This window comes from Phalangium opilio, unplaced genomic scaffold, assembly GCF_054372755.1.
Source record: "Phalangium opilio isolate 3A_F unplaced genomic scaffold, DU_Popi_V2 ptg000002l_1, whole genome shotgun sequence".
Classification (NCBI taxonomy): domain Eukaryota; kingdom Metazoa; phylum Arthropoda; class Arachnida; order Opiliones; family Phalangiidae; genus Phalangium; species Phalangium opilio.
The window spans coordinates 6,270,026-6,287,894 of NW_028324144.1; the positions used below are offsets into that span (position 1 = coordinate 6,270,026).

At 35.3% G+C, this 17,869-nt stretch overlaps 1 protein-coding gene across 3 annotated transcripts in view; it reads right to left on the reverse strand.

Annotated features, from left to right (window-relative positions):
• The window catches only part of LOC149718443 (cell adhesion molecule Dscam1-like), a 451,194-nt gene that overhangs the window by 271,989 nt on the left and 161,336 nt on the right, over positions 1 to 17,869 (reverse strand). The gene's annotated exons all lie outside the window — the stretch shown is intronic.

A 17,869-nucleotide genomic window follows, 5' to 3' on the forward strand; every position in this document is an offset into this window, starting at 1 on the left:
CCATCATCATGGAGATACTCTGCGGGGAAGAGTGAGTAAAGAAGAACTCCTAGCAAGTAGGAAAAGCGCCAAAAAGCTATTTCGTTTTTTTATATTAGTTTCTATAGATACGGAGAAAATTGACTCTTGTCGGGTGTTACCGAAAGTTGGTCTTGCTTATATGGTGCGCTCGAGAGTATTCCAAATGAAAAAAAAACCCGTGAGAAAACGAAAAAAAAAGCCATTTTAGGCAAGGGTAACTTGGAAATTTTTTGCCAGGACAAAATCGTAGTTGACAGAATTTACTTTTTGATATTTCATGAGTGAATGAAGTCAGTTTTTTCGTGTATTAACATTCCTAGCCACTGCAGAGAGAACATGTCTTTTCAGTAAAGAATAACAATAAAGGTATGAGATTTAAAAATTGAGAACCACACGTTGCCTGCGCTATCATTGGTGCAATGTGACACATCTGTTGTCCGATTATAAATATACTACCTGGTGTTTTAATGGAGTGGAAACCGGGAAGAGTTTCCGGTTTAAGTAGACATTAAACACTAAATAGTCTTGGGATCCACCCATATATGCGAAATACCTTATTGTTGTAAATAGCATGGGTCTAGAATAAGATGTTTTATTCAGGGGCTTGTGGAAACACCAACATCGAAGAACTCTACCAACTACTTCAATAACCTTTTCCTACAGAGTAACTGATAGCAACCGGGTGGTTTCGTCAAATTAGGTAACAAATTGTGACTGTGCATCAAGAATAAACACTCAATCAATAACGTGACACATCTTTGCATGTGATTTTTTTTCCGAGAACCATATTTTCAACAATTTCTTCACTTTTCTTCTAGGGCATATACGGCCGAAATCTTTGATAAAAATATAATTTTTTAGCTTGTGGTAAGCATTGTGAACTAGAGTAAGTGTGAATAATTATTTGTATGCCAATAATAGACTTAAATTACTTCGCTAATATATTATGTCAATTTTATCTGTGCATCCTATTAACAAGTTTTGACTCGAAATTAATATCTCATTTGAAAATATCACAGCACAGATTTCAAATCTCATGACTTAGTAACGTGTAGTGACACAGCATTTTCGAAACAATGCTTTGCAGGCTCATTTTCAGTTATTTCCTATTACTACTGAAATAAGCAAATAAACATCTGGGAGCACGGCAGTGCTCCCCGCCAAGTCGAGCACTGACATCCTTTTCTCGAAGCAACTCACGGCACTTTTAAGACCACTGTAACTTCGTGATGGGTATAGATAAAAGTCTGAAATTTTGCTAGCCGCGAGGACTGTCAATCGTAGCTATAGTTTCCAAATTTCAAGTTCCTACCCTATATACTTTTCGAAATATCGATGGTGAAATCTACCTTATTTTGTCACTCACTCACTCACCGATCATCAAAATTCTAAGGTACTTCTAGGGTAGATAGAAACTTAAAATTCAGGATTTAGTTTTCATTTATTTTATAAAGCACAGAAAAATTAAAACATCCCGAAATTTTTATAAAATTGTCCTTTAGTTCTTTATTTTAAAACTAGATGGCGCTGTCGTCTTTTCATCAGAAATAGTGTGTGTTCTTGTTGAAAGGACGTAAAGGATGTAACTGATACTACATTCTTATATTAGGATATAGCGTACTATCTTTTTTGTATATTCTCTATGGGTCGAAAGGGGTATTTCAGCGTAAATATGGACAAGCGTTAGCAATTATATTGGCAAACGAAGTACAGCGAGAGGGTCTTGTTTTAATATAACTACTGAAGTATAACGAGAGGGTCTACAAAAAGAAGTGAGATCCTATGAAAAACATTAACATGTACAAAAATGGGCCAAGCCCCGCCTCATGCCCTTTCCGCCGTAAAACGTTCTGAGATCCCATGTAGAGCCAAGTCTGCCTTTTTGTTCTCATTCAATCGCCAATTGAACAATTATGTTATAAATTAAGTCCTTTTCCTAATTAATAACCAATATTCTTTGACTCTATCATTATTATACATCTTTGTTCGTATCAAAAATATCGTGACTTGGCAATCGCATGTAATTACCTTATAAACGTGTACGTAGGGTTATGCATAACTCGCCTTATAAACTTGTACATATCCACACGGCCATAAACCATTTAGTGAACATCACTTCGATTATTTTAAAATCGGTGACGATTTAGTGAATATCCCCTCGACTCCCTTTTAATATTACTTACACGCGATTGCCAAGTCACGATATTTTTGATACGAACAAAGATGTAAAATAATGATAGAGTCAAAGAATATTGGTTATTAATTAGGAAAAGGACTTAATTTATAACATAATTGTTCAATTGGCGATTGAATGAGAACAAAAAGGCAGACTTGGCTCTACATGGGATCTCAGAACGTTTTACGGCGGAAAGGGCATGAGGCGAGGCTTGGCCCATTTTTGTACATGTTAATGTTTTTCATAGGATATTCTTAAATTGTTGCAGTAAATTACTTCCTTGACTTCTTCGTATCTTCCACCGCAATTACAGCATGGACAATGCGTTGCGCACTTCAGTGTCAAGTTCTTTAATTTTAGTTTTACAAGTAGGATGGTATACTGTTATTCCCCAAACTTTGGTATTTCTCTTTCCTTTTTATAAACCAAAACTATCTGAACCTCTTAGGAAAAATGCGAGACGATCCGAACAAATCTCGAGTATTTCGTACGCGGAGCTCGGGATTTTAATATCTGTCAGCGGGTTATGACAGTTGGAGAAACTCTCAGTTCGGCTGAATTGTTCCCTCTCTAGACTTTCTTACGACGCCAGCGGATTCCGCATTTATTTTTGGACTTTCTAATAACCGAACTTAAGTTTCGCTATATGGCCATTGTGTTACGCGAACTCTCTTTTAACAACAATCTCCGTCTTAGGGAGTTAGTTGTCAGTAGAGAAACTGCATGGGGGTTTAATATGGCGCAAGCATGCTAAAATATGAAATAATAAATATACTTAGTCACTTGAATGTAACGAAGATATAGTTAAATTGTGTTGCATGTACAGGAAAAACATGGAATTGAAAGCAATAGAATTTTAAAATCCGTTAATTCATTCTAGTATTTAGGAAGTCTCATTAAAATTATTTTTGACTGGTTTATGTAAGGAAATGAAGTTAATAATGTGAAATTACGTAATTTTTGACAGAAATAGTTCGTAGACATGAAAATGTTGTATAACATCCGTAAAACTTGAAAGTGTGCCTATGATTTTAGTTTACAAGATTTCACAGTAATAATTAATTTATGAAAAAGATTTATTTCTCAAAATGAAATAGTCCTGACTGTCTAAAAAACAACGAAGCTGAAATACTTGCACTGATGTCACTCAAAAGTAGGATATACACTCTAAGAAATATTTTTCGAATTCGCGGCCATCTTGAAAAATGGCGGCCAGAGTTGTTTAGTACGTTCTTTATAGAAAATCGTCCGCACGTATCAAGACATTTCGTTAGTATTTGTTACACTGGTTCGCAGTGGCGACGCCAGGTGGTAGCCTGAGGGGGCTACATCCTACGTGTAAAAATCCAGTCAATGAATGCCCCCCAAACTATCGTCCGAATGGATCCCTAATTTCTAGCTCTAATTGCTGGTTCGTTGTGACCTGTAAACAGGTTTTACAGTATATGGGGCTGAACATGCATGTTGCCATCTTTTAACCTGACAGGCAACGCCCGGTTTTTTAAGTTGGTAGTCCAAGATACTCTTGATACTATGTGATACATGCGCATCCAACTCTAAACAAATGCGACCTTCAAAATAGAATCGGCCAAAGATTTGAAATGTATTTGCTTTGAGACTTAAAGAATTAAAGATTTTGAATTCTGGGAATGCAATAATCTCATAGATCATCCTTGAAACCGGAAGCACTGTTTACAAAGCTGCGAATATCCCTTATGCTTTAGTAATATTTGCCCAATATCTTGGATGGAAAGTCGTCTCTGGAAGCTGATTTGATCTCAGAGAGAAAACCTGGTGCCTTAATAATGTCTCTAAACGAAAAGTTTTAGATGTTTCCATATATTCAGACGGTGAAGAGGAGTTTATTATATCGGTGTTTCTACGAGCAATGCGATGAAAATTTTGCGAAAGCTTTCCCGTTTTTAGTACAAATGAGGGTGAAAATTTACCAGAAACGGATGTAAATTACCGGAATTTCCCAAATACAGATTAAATTACCGATTAATAGGATAGCGTAATTTACTATGTTAAGGTACCCGGTAATTGTTCTTTTTTATATTTTTAGCGAATGGTAATTTAATCTGGTCAAAAATTATATTCGATAATTTAAAGGGAATTTACTAATTATAGGATTCAAAAATTGAGCCAATTTCAAATAGCTCGGCAAGTCAGTTGCAATATATTACCGATAATTTAACGAAGGAATTATTGTACTTTTTCTTACAATCGACTTTCGATTTCTATTTAATATTAATAAATTTGAAATACTTGAAAATATTTACGCACAAAATAAATTAAAAGGGTAAAAATTGGCGTTAATTAAGGGTCAAAAGTAGCACGTTACATTTTATCCTATTAAAAATCACTATGATCCTCTGAAGATTAAATATACTGACCGCTTGTACGGTTTTGATTTAAAATTACTTACATAAAATTAATATGGTTTCTAAGGGATAACTTGGGTATAATTTAAAAGAGTTGATCGACATATGTAGTTTGCCTGATATTAGCCAAACTTTAAATATTAGCGTGAATCCACGGCCATCTTGAAAAATGGATAATTTTCCTTACATTCAACTAAATTTCAAAGCACCTTGTTTAAAGGGAGCCCTTGATATAGGCAAAAGTATCAAAACTGGCCAACGACGAAAGTTCGAAGTCTGTGCAATTTCCCCGCAGCCCGTTCTGTTTTCATATTTACAATATAAACATCAAGGAATATATTATTGGGGCAAAGTTATCGAACGAGAGTAATTATGAAAAGGGAGAGAAGTTACAAGTTTGGGCAGGAAAGGCGACCGAACTAGCTAGGAGAGGGCGCCTTATACCGACGTGGTTATATAGATAGATGAAGATATTACGGTTATAGCGAAGTCATTACCGGGATTATACCGAGAGCAAAATTTAAAGGTCCGAAAACTAACGAGCCCAGTCTTTAGTAATAATTAATACTTTATTACCGAGGGTGGTTCCTGCCCGGGAAATGGAAATATTCGGATATTTCAACCAACCGGAAGTAGGCGTAAGAGACGTGCGACTCTATAACCGACACCGGGAACGGGACTTTGAGGTATTAAAATTTTAAAGGAATTTCAAAACTCAGTAACTTTGGCTTTAATTTATCGAAACTATTCGTACAGCCAAGGCCAAACGCATTCTACAACAGAAAATTTTAAACTGGAATAAAATTAAAGCTTCAACTATACGCTAAATTGCACCTTAATTTTACATAAAAGGCATCATTAAAATTTAAAGTGTACAATTTCTAAATAACTTCCCAAACTTTGATATATTATTGAAATTTGCATACCAAATGATACTGAAACTAGTTTTGTATATAGATATCTTGATAATATGTATTTAGTAACTAGCTACAAGCTACCGAGCTTTGCCAGGGCCTGGAAATTTGGTGAAATTCGGTAATGAATTTTTACTGCACAACGTGTTTTCACCCACACTTTTCAAACCGCAATGTCAAAAATGTAAACCATTTTTTTATCAAGAACTCAATTATTCCAATAAGAGGAAACTGTGAAGAGGAGTTCAAAATTCAAATGTACGAATTTACTAGTTCAGCTAGCTAATTGGACCAAGTCATCTTGCGACTTATTGCCACTTATCTAACGCCTTTACAATGGTGGTGGCTAGCCCCTATGCCACAGCTAACCGACAGCGCCCTATACTGACTATTACCGTTAACCTCTCTATAGAAAAACCAGTAATTAATTTAATTTTTTCATAACATTTTAAAGTAATTTCTCATCTCTACTCTGAAGATTAAGGTACTAACCGACAGCGCCCTATACTAACTATTACCGTTAACCTCTACTATAGACAAACCAGTAATTAATTTAATTTTTTCATAACATTTTAAAGTAATTTCTCATCTCTACTCTGAAGATTAAGGTACTAATTGTTGAACGGTAGTTACGAAGACACATTGTATCATTCCATCGATGAAGTTACATTTTTTATCTCTCAATATGGCCATTCCTAAATGGAGAAATAATTGATGCTTGCAAATTTCCTGAATTAAATCTCTTAAAATAATTTTATTAAGTAGCGTTGATGAAATGCGCCTGTGAAATTGTAAAGTCACTTTTAGGCCATAACTCTTCTATGAAATAAAGTATTTAGGAAATATAAAAATTTCCAGAATTTCAGTCCGTTTTTGCAGAAAATGAAACTGAGAAGAAAAGCAAGAATTTAGTCAAGAAAAAAAAAATAAAAAGAATAAGGATGAAGGAAAACTTCACAGCCGAAGTAATTTGATTCCGGAGTAGAAGCTACATTAAAGAGGGAATAAGGGAGGCTTCATGCTAAGAGACAAGAGTTCGCAACCTCGCCATAAAAAGTTTTCTTGTTATCGAGAGTAAAATATTACATTCTTGGCCCTGAGAGGTGCGAGAGGAAGTTTATATTTCCTAACGAAAAAAAAAAGGAAGAAAACCGAAATGAGGCTCTTCCAATAGCATACGGCGTACGTTCCCAGTCCATGAAAAACCAGTAAAGCATACATATACGTATAAGTAAAGCCAGAAGTAACATTCTAAATATAAGCCGAACTCTTTCTTAAAATTCAAAATTATGTACGACTCATTTTGTTAAATGTAGCTCTGCTGTCAATGGATAAATAATGAGTATGATATGTCTGACCTATGACACTGAATTTAAAACTTTAAATAAAAGGACTGTTTTGGTTGCAGGAGTAGTTCAAAATAAGTGTTTTTCTCCTGCATTTAACCCTGTATTTTATTCACAAGTTTTACCATAAGACCAGCAGACTCGCCAGAATTCTACTTGCGTGCTGCGAACGTTTTTAAAGTAACGATGCGTCTACTGGAGTCATGGTGTCTGATTTGACAAAATCAGAAATCATGATCTCCATCTTTACCCGTAACCCGGCCCAAACAAAGATGAAAATCATAGTACATTATTCCGGTTTGTAACAATAGGGTTAATCAAAGATAGTGCGGGAGTCTGTTTAAACGGTTTTCGCAAATTCGCATGGAAAATGCCGATACTATCAGTCCTATACTTCTGCAATAAATATAAGGTTAATATTATACATATTTGGGAATATTGGGCTATATTCACGTGCAAAAACACTTGATAAAAACCTAACCCTTTTTGTGCGATTTAATGTTATGTATTCCTGCGCCTTAGCTCTTCTTGTATGCAAATTGTGCTCAGAAATCAATTGGGGGAAAAATAGATTAGTCTTGTGAATGTTTATAGTCTATTAGACTCTACGATTCAAAATATTAAAATAAATGATAAAAATTTATGGTAATATACCTGATATATTACTAATCAACATGATAAAATTGTATTAGTAAATAAATAATGAAATTGTCATTTGTTTTGTTTTGTTAAGCGTGAAGCTTGCGCAGTTGAAATACTATAGAAACATGGTGACGTCAGAACGGAGTCTTTTTCATGAAGATGTCACCAAAGTTTTGAAAACACAAAGTAAAGGGTTTCCTCTTACTCTAATTTATTCTAAAAAAATAAAATAATATTTACCAACCAGAGTCCTGCACGGGCCGGGCTCAAGCCCGGTCCGGCCCGAGGCCCGGCCCGATCGGGTCGGGCCGAGCCGGGCTTTCCACTTTTGAAAATTGTATCGGGCCGGGCCGGGTCGGGCTTTCAAAATTTTGGAAATTAACGGGCCGGGCCGGGTCGGGCTTTTAAAATTTTGGAAGTTAACGGGCCGGGCCGGGCCGGGTCGAACTTGATTCTCATTTAATCCAAAGTTCAAATGAAAGATTATTTAAATGAGTATAAGCTTCTAAGAACAAATGTGACGAACAATTATCAAAAGAAATGAATAATACACGACGCTAAAGCAAATATGAATTCAAATAATTGATTTTATGTAAAAAAATATAAAAATTACAACTGAACTACGTGTAACGGGCCGGGCCGGGCCGGGCTTGTTCAATTCATTCAATGTGTCGGGCCGGGCTTGGTTAATGCATGTAACGGGCCGGGCCGGACCGGGCCGAAAAACCAACTATGTACTCGGACTCGGGCCGGGTTTCGGGCTTATTCAAAATTCTAAAACCGGGCCGGGCTTGGGCCGGGCCTGAAAAACTCGGCCCGTGCAGGTCTCTGTTACCAACATTTAATGAACGACTTTTACAAATATAATATTGGGCTAAGCAAAATCCGTGGTAGCACGACGCTATGAAGTGGTTCTTTTCTACTTTACTCAGGTTGAATATGAATTCATTTCTAAATTCGATTTCGAAGGGAAATCATACTTTTAGTTGATATCTTATTTATGATAAAGCCATACGCGAATAGAATCTCTTCTGGCGAAACAGAGCAAGCTGGGAAAATCTTTGAATAATATATTCCAGTCATTTACTCTTTCTCGGCGCGTGGTGGAAGCTCAAGTATATATAAAAGAAACTACTCGAAATTCCCCGAAGGGAAGGAAAGATCCAACGTGATTGCGGCCAAGAAAGAAAAAAATCTTCGCAAAATGAGACGGAGTCGAAGCAAATAAGCAAAAGATAGAGACGAAAGAGAGGGAGAGAGACTGGATAAGATAGACGAAAATCCATCAATGCAAGCTTGGCAAATATTTAGATTTTTTTTTTTTTTTTTCAATGGAGTTTTGTATTGTTTAAAAACACGATTAATATTTTCTGTTTCATTTAATAAATTACAGAGGAAATTAGTTAATAAAATTTTGAATATGTGGTTTTGAACATTTTGTTTAATTAATTTCAAACAAGGAGGAAATATCGGTCTTTGGGAGAAATCACGAAATAGTAAAATTCTTGAGACACAATCAGAAGAAAGAGCTAATAGCAAAATCTTTGTCTCAAACTATGATAAAATAAATGCATTCTCTGTCGAAATGTATAGTAAAATCACGTATTCTCTGTCGAAATGTATAGTAAAATCACGTATTCTCTGTCGAAATGTATAGTAAAATCACGTATTGTATGTCAAAATGTATAGTCAAACCACTTATTGTATGTCAAAATGTATGGTCAAATCACATATTCTATGTCGAAATATATAGTCAAATCACATATTCTATGTCGAAATGTATAGTCAAATCACATATTCTATGTCGAAATGTATAGTCAAATCACATATTCTATGTCGAAATGTATAGTCAAATCACATATTCTATGTCGAAATGTATAGTCAAATCACATATTCTATGTCGAAATGTATAGTCAAATCACATATTCTATGTCGAAATGTATAGTCAAATCACATATTCTATGTCGAAATGTATAGTCAAATCACATATTCTATGTCGAAATGTATAGTCAAATCACATATTCTATGTCGAAATGTATAGTCAAATCACATATTCTATGTCGAAATGTATAGTCAAATCACATATTCTATGTCGAAATGTATAGTCAAATCACATATTCTATGTCGAAATGTATAGTCAAATCACATATTCTTTGACGAAAAGCGCAGTAAAATCACGGATTCTTTGACGAAAAGCGCAGTAAAATCACGGATTCAATGACGAAAAGTACAGTAAAATCACGGATTCAATGACGAAAAGTACAGTAAAATCAGATTCTGTGACGAAAACCGGAGTAAAATCAGATTCCATGACGAAAAGTACAGTAAAATCAGATTATATTGCAAAAAGTACAGTAAAATAAGGGTCTGGTTGTGACCCTTCAGGCAACGTTCCTTAAAAACATGAATTAAATGTCATTATTTATAGAATAAATAATAGAAAATAACAAAATTTACATATACTATTTACTATTTTGCCATTTTATATCATAACAATCCTTACCATTAATAATCACATAAATTACAAATATATAAATACAATCTCTAGACAATCAATAGTTGGACGTCATTTGAAAATATAATAGATCCTCCACACATTCGAAGCCTACTTGACTTCTGCGTATAGTAAAACTAAAAATTCAACTTGTCCTAATTTCGCACAGAGAAAAATGAAAACCCATTTTTTATGGAAAAAATATTTGAATACAACTCTGCCCCCCCCCATCATTTGAAAAAGAAAAGAATAAAAAAACGCCCGGTCATTTATAAAGATAAAATTATGAATAATTCATTTTGTACCTAACCCTTTTCAATAATTCAAGTCCCGCATACCAAAGAAAAAGAATAGGAGGGTAAAAAAATTTCGATATTTGCTCAATGTCCCGAATTTTCAAATTTTAACGACCCCCTTTCTTCTCTTTACCTTTCAAAGTATATTGGTATAAAGCTCTGGAGAAAAAAGAAGAAAGGAACCTTTCTTAAGATCAAACATTTTCCTCTGTTTAAGACTTACAAGACTAGCGTATAATCTACAATAGGTTCTAGTCAGTTTTATATATACCTAACCCAATGTTACGCTTAAGTTTGAACAGCGCGAGCGTTCTTCTTATCTCGTTCTGAGAAAGAAAGGATCCAGGTACCCACCCGCCAGTGGCTAAGGTAAATATTATATGTATATTAGAGGTGGAGTTTTTCTAGGGCCAAGAGTAAATGAAGTTGGAGTGTGCAGTTAGGTTACAATTGCGTTATATCGATTCACAGGTAATAATGATCTTACCTGTTGACTAATTAGACCATGGGGAGTTAGAAAAAAATTGTGGAAAAAATATTCGACCTCCGGAAGTAGGCCAAAACCCGGAACAAAAACTATGTGATGTTAGTACAGGATAGGAGAAATTGAGTTTTTTCTGCTTTGGATCATTTTAGGTAAGGTCAGGTTTGGCTTGGTTTTGTTAAGTTTGGTAAGGCCAGACTTGGATTAGGTCAGGTAAGGTCAGGTTCAGTTAGGTTACTTAAGGCATATTTTTTAACTTTTCAGAAGTTTCCCTGACCAGATGTACATTATAAGTTTCGACTTCATACGCGGCGAGTTACGTCAATTATGATGGACTTCCCATAAACTATAAATATACCCTAATGAGATTTCAAAACAGATTTTGTTCAACTTCCGGTGGACGAACATTTTTTTAACGGATTGTTTGACCTAATTGTGGTCTAATTATCTAGGCGAGTCTATTATTTCATGTGAGCAGATATTGTGCGTTCCTACTCCATTTTATAACGATTTAAAAACTATTTGTGGCCATGCAAATTCTGAAACAGATAATTGAGAGTGTTCGTTTGTTTGTATGTTTACCCTCTATACATATTGAAAATTCATTACCGAATTTAGCCAAACTTTATAAGTAACACTAGTGAAGGATTTTGTTCAGTTCCTCAAGGCTGGGTTCGCGAAATCCTAGCAATTAAGCTGGTAAAAAAAGTCGTATTCGAGACGAAATATTTTTTTTCTTTGATCCCTAAATATGCATCGTTTCATTGAATAAAAAGGTTACATTCTTAAAAGAAATAAAGAAATAATCATGCAGAAACGAGTGAAAAAAAAAGACAATAGACCATTCCATAAATCACATGCAGGGAAACTAACACACAAGAGGGGAGGCCATCATCACAGGTAACTGAACTTCCCTCGCGGCAAGAATCCGCGTCAGACGAAACCCGAGTTAACTACACGCGCTACCTCAAGCGGGGCTTCTTAGCACGAGGGAAAAAACCTAAACCCTAATACGGGAATTAAAAGAATATGGTCCAGTGTTTAGTGCCTACATAGACAGGAAATTCTTCCCATTTTCCATACCTTTAAAACACCCGGGATTCCCGGGTAACGGTGGGTACCTTAGCTGGTAGTCTATATGGTGATAAGCTCGTTTCGTTTCGTAACCCTTTTCCCGTTATTTGGTCTGATATAAGATAGAGCAAAAGGATAGCGAAGAAAGAAAGAAGTAAAAAGTGCGTATAAGAGAAAAGGAGTTTATAAAAGGGGCTATAAGATGAGGTTTCGCAAGAAAAGGAAAGAGAAAAAAGAACCTAAAGAAGATAGGGGATGCAGTAAAAGGGCCTGGGAAAGCGTAATTACCTGCACGATCCCACAATGATTTATGCCGGGTTTCACTTTTGAGCTCCATGAATATTGCATTAGCCCCATCCGGGCTAAAAATTTACATAATGAACAAACTCCGGTATATGTTTCTTTAATGAGGCCTCAGTATAAGGCCTTATATATAGTGGAAAAATGACCCTCCTTCCTCTTTCCCAGCACCTTCCTTCCATATCGACGGCGGCCAGCGGAACTAAGAAACGCGAGAAACCCCACGCAGCCGTTTCCTTGTAAAATTTCGAACCTCCGGGGGATACCCCTTCTCTACGACTGAGATCGGCTTTATGAACAAAAGCGAAATCCGATCCGAAATATAACGCTAATATATTTATATATTGCGCTGAAACCTTCGCCGGCTCGGCTATAATTACAGATCGTAGGGGTTATGCAGGGATAATATCTAGAGAAATTAAATGAGTGGTTCATGGCAATACTTCCAATTAGTGTTCCCCTATGTTTTCCAAGTTGCGACGTATCTTTGGCCTGATTTTAAATATAAAACTAATATTATATTTCGAACATTTTCAATATTTGGTTACTTGAAAAGTGTTTCACGAAATATGATTTTATATCGAACATTTTCCATATTTGGTTACTTGAAAAGTGTTTCACGAAATATGATTTTATATCATTTGTGAAATAAAGTAACTATACCTGGCTCCTAGAGTCAGTGAGATTATTTGTATACAGGGTGTTTGCATTGCCTTGAAACTTCTTAATTAAATTTGAGGGGTCGTCCGTAAAATACACGAATCTAATCTTGAAACAGTGGCCCGGACTGCAAAATGCCATAGAAAACATCCCCCTTAATTTATTGCAGACTAATCAGAAACCCCCTAATAACTAATTGAAACTAACTCGTGGCATACATATTTTTCGGCAATATATTTTTCAGTGTTGTCTATGAACCTTGACTTAAAATTTTAATTTAATCACAAAATCTTGCGAGGCGGTTTTCTAATTTCACTACACATCGTTTGTGAAACACTGAATTAAATTGATCTTAGCGAAACCTGTAATTCATACGGGATCTATTCAATTCTACTTCGTCAAACATCGTGAAGGTTTAAAGTAGCTCGATAAACAAAGGGTTACCAATATGTACCAATGACCAATGACTTGGGTAATTTCAATTCTTCAAATAAACATATTGAGACTACTCAATTATTTCCTCTTATAGTGCCTGTAAATTAAATTTCGTCAAAACATAACACCAACGAGTTAAGAATAGCATCTAGACTGTCGCCGGCGAAGGTTTATACTCTGGTACTGGTAATTTCTTGAAAACATAACGTTTACCGAAAAAAAAGGCCCAAGAGAAATTTTGGACATCGACAGAGCTGATTCTACAATGTATATAAAGCAAAACCGTTGGTGGAAGACCACTTCTGGTGATAAACTTATGATTTATCTTAGCCTATTACAACAGTATACTACTGCAAGTAAAATTGAATTTCTTCATAAACTGAAATCACTAGTACATTCTCAACGTGCAAAATTAAATACACTGCCTTAATTAGTAAATGAATTATAAATTTTGGGCCTTTCCTGCACCGAACTTAAGAACTGAAATGCAGTGTTCCTAATATCGCGCAAGACATTCAGTTTATGATACGGTTGCTACCCATGTTTGAGTATATGAAGTTAGTTTACGGGAAGGCCGAGAAATATCGTAACTGCACTGTACGTTAAGAAAAAAACAGCGCTAACGGTTTTCAACACACTGGCTCTTGAATCGCAATAATTCTAGACTGTAGAATTAGTTGGTTATTACTCTGAAGGAAACGGACATAGTTCCAAATTTAATCCAATTATATTCGCTACTTTCGTGCCTTAGAACATTAACGTTCAGGGAAAAATTGCTTTTTATATTGCATATAGTCCGGGAGCAAATGCTACGTTATTTTAACTTACTCGCGTCAGTGACTGTTTTCCTTGAGAGCGAAAATACTGTGCCACATTTCGATCAGCTACAGAGCTACGATTGTTACTATTTGAATCTAGTCATGATTGTACAGGGTTTCTATAATATTATTCAACTTCAAAATCCCTCTTTCCTGTGCGACTTTCCTTGACAATTTCAAGCCAAAATTGTCAATGCTAATAGTATATTTTTATAAAAAAAATGTTTCTATAAATCTATTCTTCAGGTTATGTAACACAAAATATTGTAAAGGTCGAAAGATGTATTCTTTCTGATTGATTATTTTTTATCAATCAATGACTCGAGACGTTATTATAATAAAAAAAAATCTTGAAGCGACTTGGGGAAGCAGCCCCGTAGGAAATTTTAAGTCCATGTTAAACCTATGGCCCCTGTAGAAATACTTATCCCGCTGCACACGTGTATTCGAAGAAAAGCCTACATCCAGGGGTAACACTAAATCTACAGTCCCCAACAGAAATAAAATATTTTGAAATGGATGATTTTACGAAAAGAAAAGGTATATTACTCGGGCACAGAAAGCTAGAAATGAAGATCAAATTAGACTGATTTGACTGTAATTACACATGTGAAATTACCGTAATTTTAAATTTACTGATTCAGATTTTGGGAAAAGTATAATTATTGTTTTGTCTATAACAATGTGGTAATACGTTGAATTGCCAGCACTTTATTCCCAGTTAATGTGCTTTAAAGAACGCGAACTATTAAAAAAAATTGAGGAAAATCTGGATTCCGAAGTAGAATATTGAAATTTTTATGGTATTGGCAGTTAAGCAGACTTAGTTTTACTCAAAAAAGGTTTTGACTGTCCATCAAAAGTTTGGAATATGTTCGATAATTTACAAGGGTAACTTACAATTGTAACATTACACTATGATATATCGGTAATTTACGGTCGTATTTTGTAAATTACCAGTAAGGTACGGACGGAAAATTACCGACTCTCATCTCTAGACAGTATATTCATAACTGATATTTGTTAAAATATCTACGAAATGGAAAAATAGCAAAAATCTACGTTAGTGTGAGCTCCCGGACTACTCAGTCTACCGTATAGTATATTACGGAAATTTGGGCCTCTCTGCTTATTACCTACACTAATTTTACAAGAGATTAGAGGTTTCGGACCAAAAAATACCGCTACACGAAAGTTTTATCCGGAAACTAAGAAACTAGTAGAAAGGAGGTACGAAATGAAGATTGTTTTGGCCTAAACAGGGTGGCTTAGCTAAAAGAACAATTTAGTTGGGGAAGCCATTGAGGAAATCCATTAGATTGTTGAAGCTATTTGCCCCTCGTGAAATAGCTTAACCACTCTGTAAACATATGATCCCAAGCCATGCTCACAATACCATCCTGTCACGGTATTTAATTTTTAACAAGAATACTCTTGTACCTTAATTCACAAAATGATGAATTGGGCTATTAGGGTTATTAATATTAAGAGTGGCGTCAATTCGGAAACAAGCCCGCTTTCCTCCCTTTCAAAATAATAGCTCGAATTATAGGCGGTTTTCGTGGAAAATACTAATTTAATTAAACAATTTATAGCTATGTTTCTAGGGTTTGATTAAATTAGAAAAACCATGTTTTTTAAAATAATAAAAAATGTCTCCAGGTTTATTGGGCTATAAAATAGGTAGAATTTAAATAACCCACTTCCGGAGACTTTAAATTCAATTCGTTTACGGTTTTGGTTTACTGATTATTAGCTGATGAAGAAAAACGGGCAAACAGACAGTCAGACAGGTCCAGTGTAATACCTCTCCGTGGCATGGTCGTTTAAAATTTGGTTTAGCGTTGAACAACAATTTTTGTAATATTGCAAAGGGTTATTGAATATTATGTTTCGTATGGTTCTAAATCGGTAATATATCATGATAATTCACACGTAATTTTACCAGCATAGTTGGAATTACGAATTTCTCTGGTCATTTACGAAAACAGTAATTACCATACCATAGTAATTAGGGTAATAATTTACTAGATTAATTCTAATTTATGATTTTCTCTGGTCATTTACGAAAAAGGTAAATACCATGGTAATTAGGGTGGTAATTTAACATAGCGGATAGGGAGGGTATTTATCCTGTTAAATTACGATTGTCTTTACTGATTATTAGCTGATGAAGAAGAAAGCACAAACAGACAGACAGACAGATACGTCCAGTGTAATACCTCTCCGTGACATAACCATGCCAACCTTATCAGAGTAAACACCCTTAAAACTGAAAATAATTTTATCCTTTCGGGCGGCTTAAAATTACCCACTTTTAACTGTCTAGAATATATCATTAGATAGGCTGCCAGTAACGATATTTAATAAAATGAAGGTATAATTTTCAATGGATATAAATTATTAAAGAGTATATAAATATAATTTAAAAAAGAGTAAAAAAATATAAAAATTAGGGCGAGAGCGCATCTCCTCATATATCACGAATTAATTAATTCTCATCTAGCACGCACGAAATCAGAGTAATTAATCACGATAAGTTCGAAACCTTCAACCCATTAAAGGATGGGATGGTCCGAAACACTATAATAAATCAAACGAGACTCATAAGCCGTTAACTTTATTAAAATACACGCGCGTTAAATACCATACCACGAATCACTTCCTCTCATTTTTCGATGCGGAGATAACGGGGACAGAGAAATCTTCGAATTTTTTATAGCGTAAATAAAGAGCTCTCCACCCTTTTGCAAACATGATTAATTCGAAACTTTAAGTGCGCGCCCACCACACACACCAACAATTTGTCGATTTCTACTCCCCATGAATAATTTAAGAGACTAAGAAGCTTAATGAAACAAACTAGGAGGACGGATATGGGTCTTCTTGCCTCAGCTATCCTCCAAGTAATGAACCTCTTGCACCAAAGATGCTTGAGAGATGAAAAGGTTGCGGTATCAGTTTTAATATCAAGAATTCGTAAATTTGGAATCTTTATTCTTTCTTCTTCAATTAAACGTGTAAAATCGCCACTTCTGACGTCACGCATAATGTTTTTGAACTTAGACAAGGTTCATATAACTTCTGAAAAACAGATTTCCCCGAGTTTTTCGATGTTTTTCACCATTTATGAGGTAATAACAAAGGGAGTGGTTTTTATATAGCTGAAGCAATGCCTTCAAAACAAACTTACTCAAACCTCACTAATTTCCCTGAATTTCACTTGAAAACCCGAGAGTTTTCCCTGATCTTTGTGAATTATTTATTTCCCCGAGTTTTCCCTGATTTTTTTTTCAACTATTTAATTCCCTGAATTTTCCAGGTATTCCATGTTTTTCAGATTTTTATAAACCCTGGTAGAAATACACGTGATATTGACGTAGCGACCTGTGCCGAGATTCCCGCAACCTATCAGCGCTGAACCATAACGCAAACAAGTTTTCTCTGCGTGTTATGAACGGGATAGGATCAACGGTTGTCCAATTTATGTGATTGGCCAATGACACGTGTGGGGGAGGAGAGGGCTGTTAAGAAAAGTTCCAAGCCCTTTGTCTTCAATCACATATTAGTTTGGGGTCTAAGGCTTCTTAAAGAGTACAAGTAGAATATGCATTCCTGGTATCATTGATCAAGAAATTATAAATGGTACTTAGAAATCAAAAGGTAAAAACATTGCCTAAAACGTTATAACTGTAACCCGATCAATGGTAACATCGTACACAGATAAAAATGTGTTAGGAAATTGAACACAATCTCTGACATTACTCGAAGTACGCCTTCAACTGCATGGTTACAGAACAAGAAAGCAAATGACCGCGATTGCTT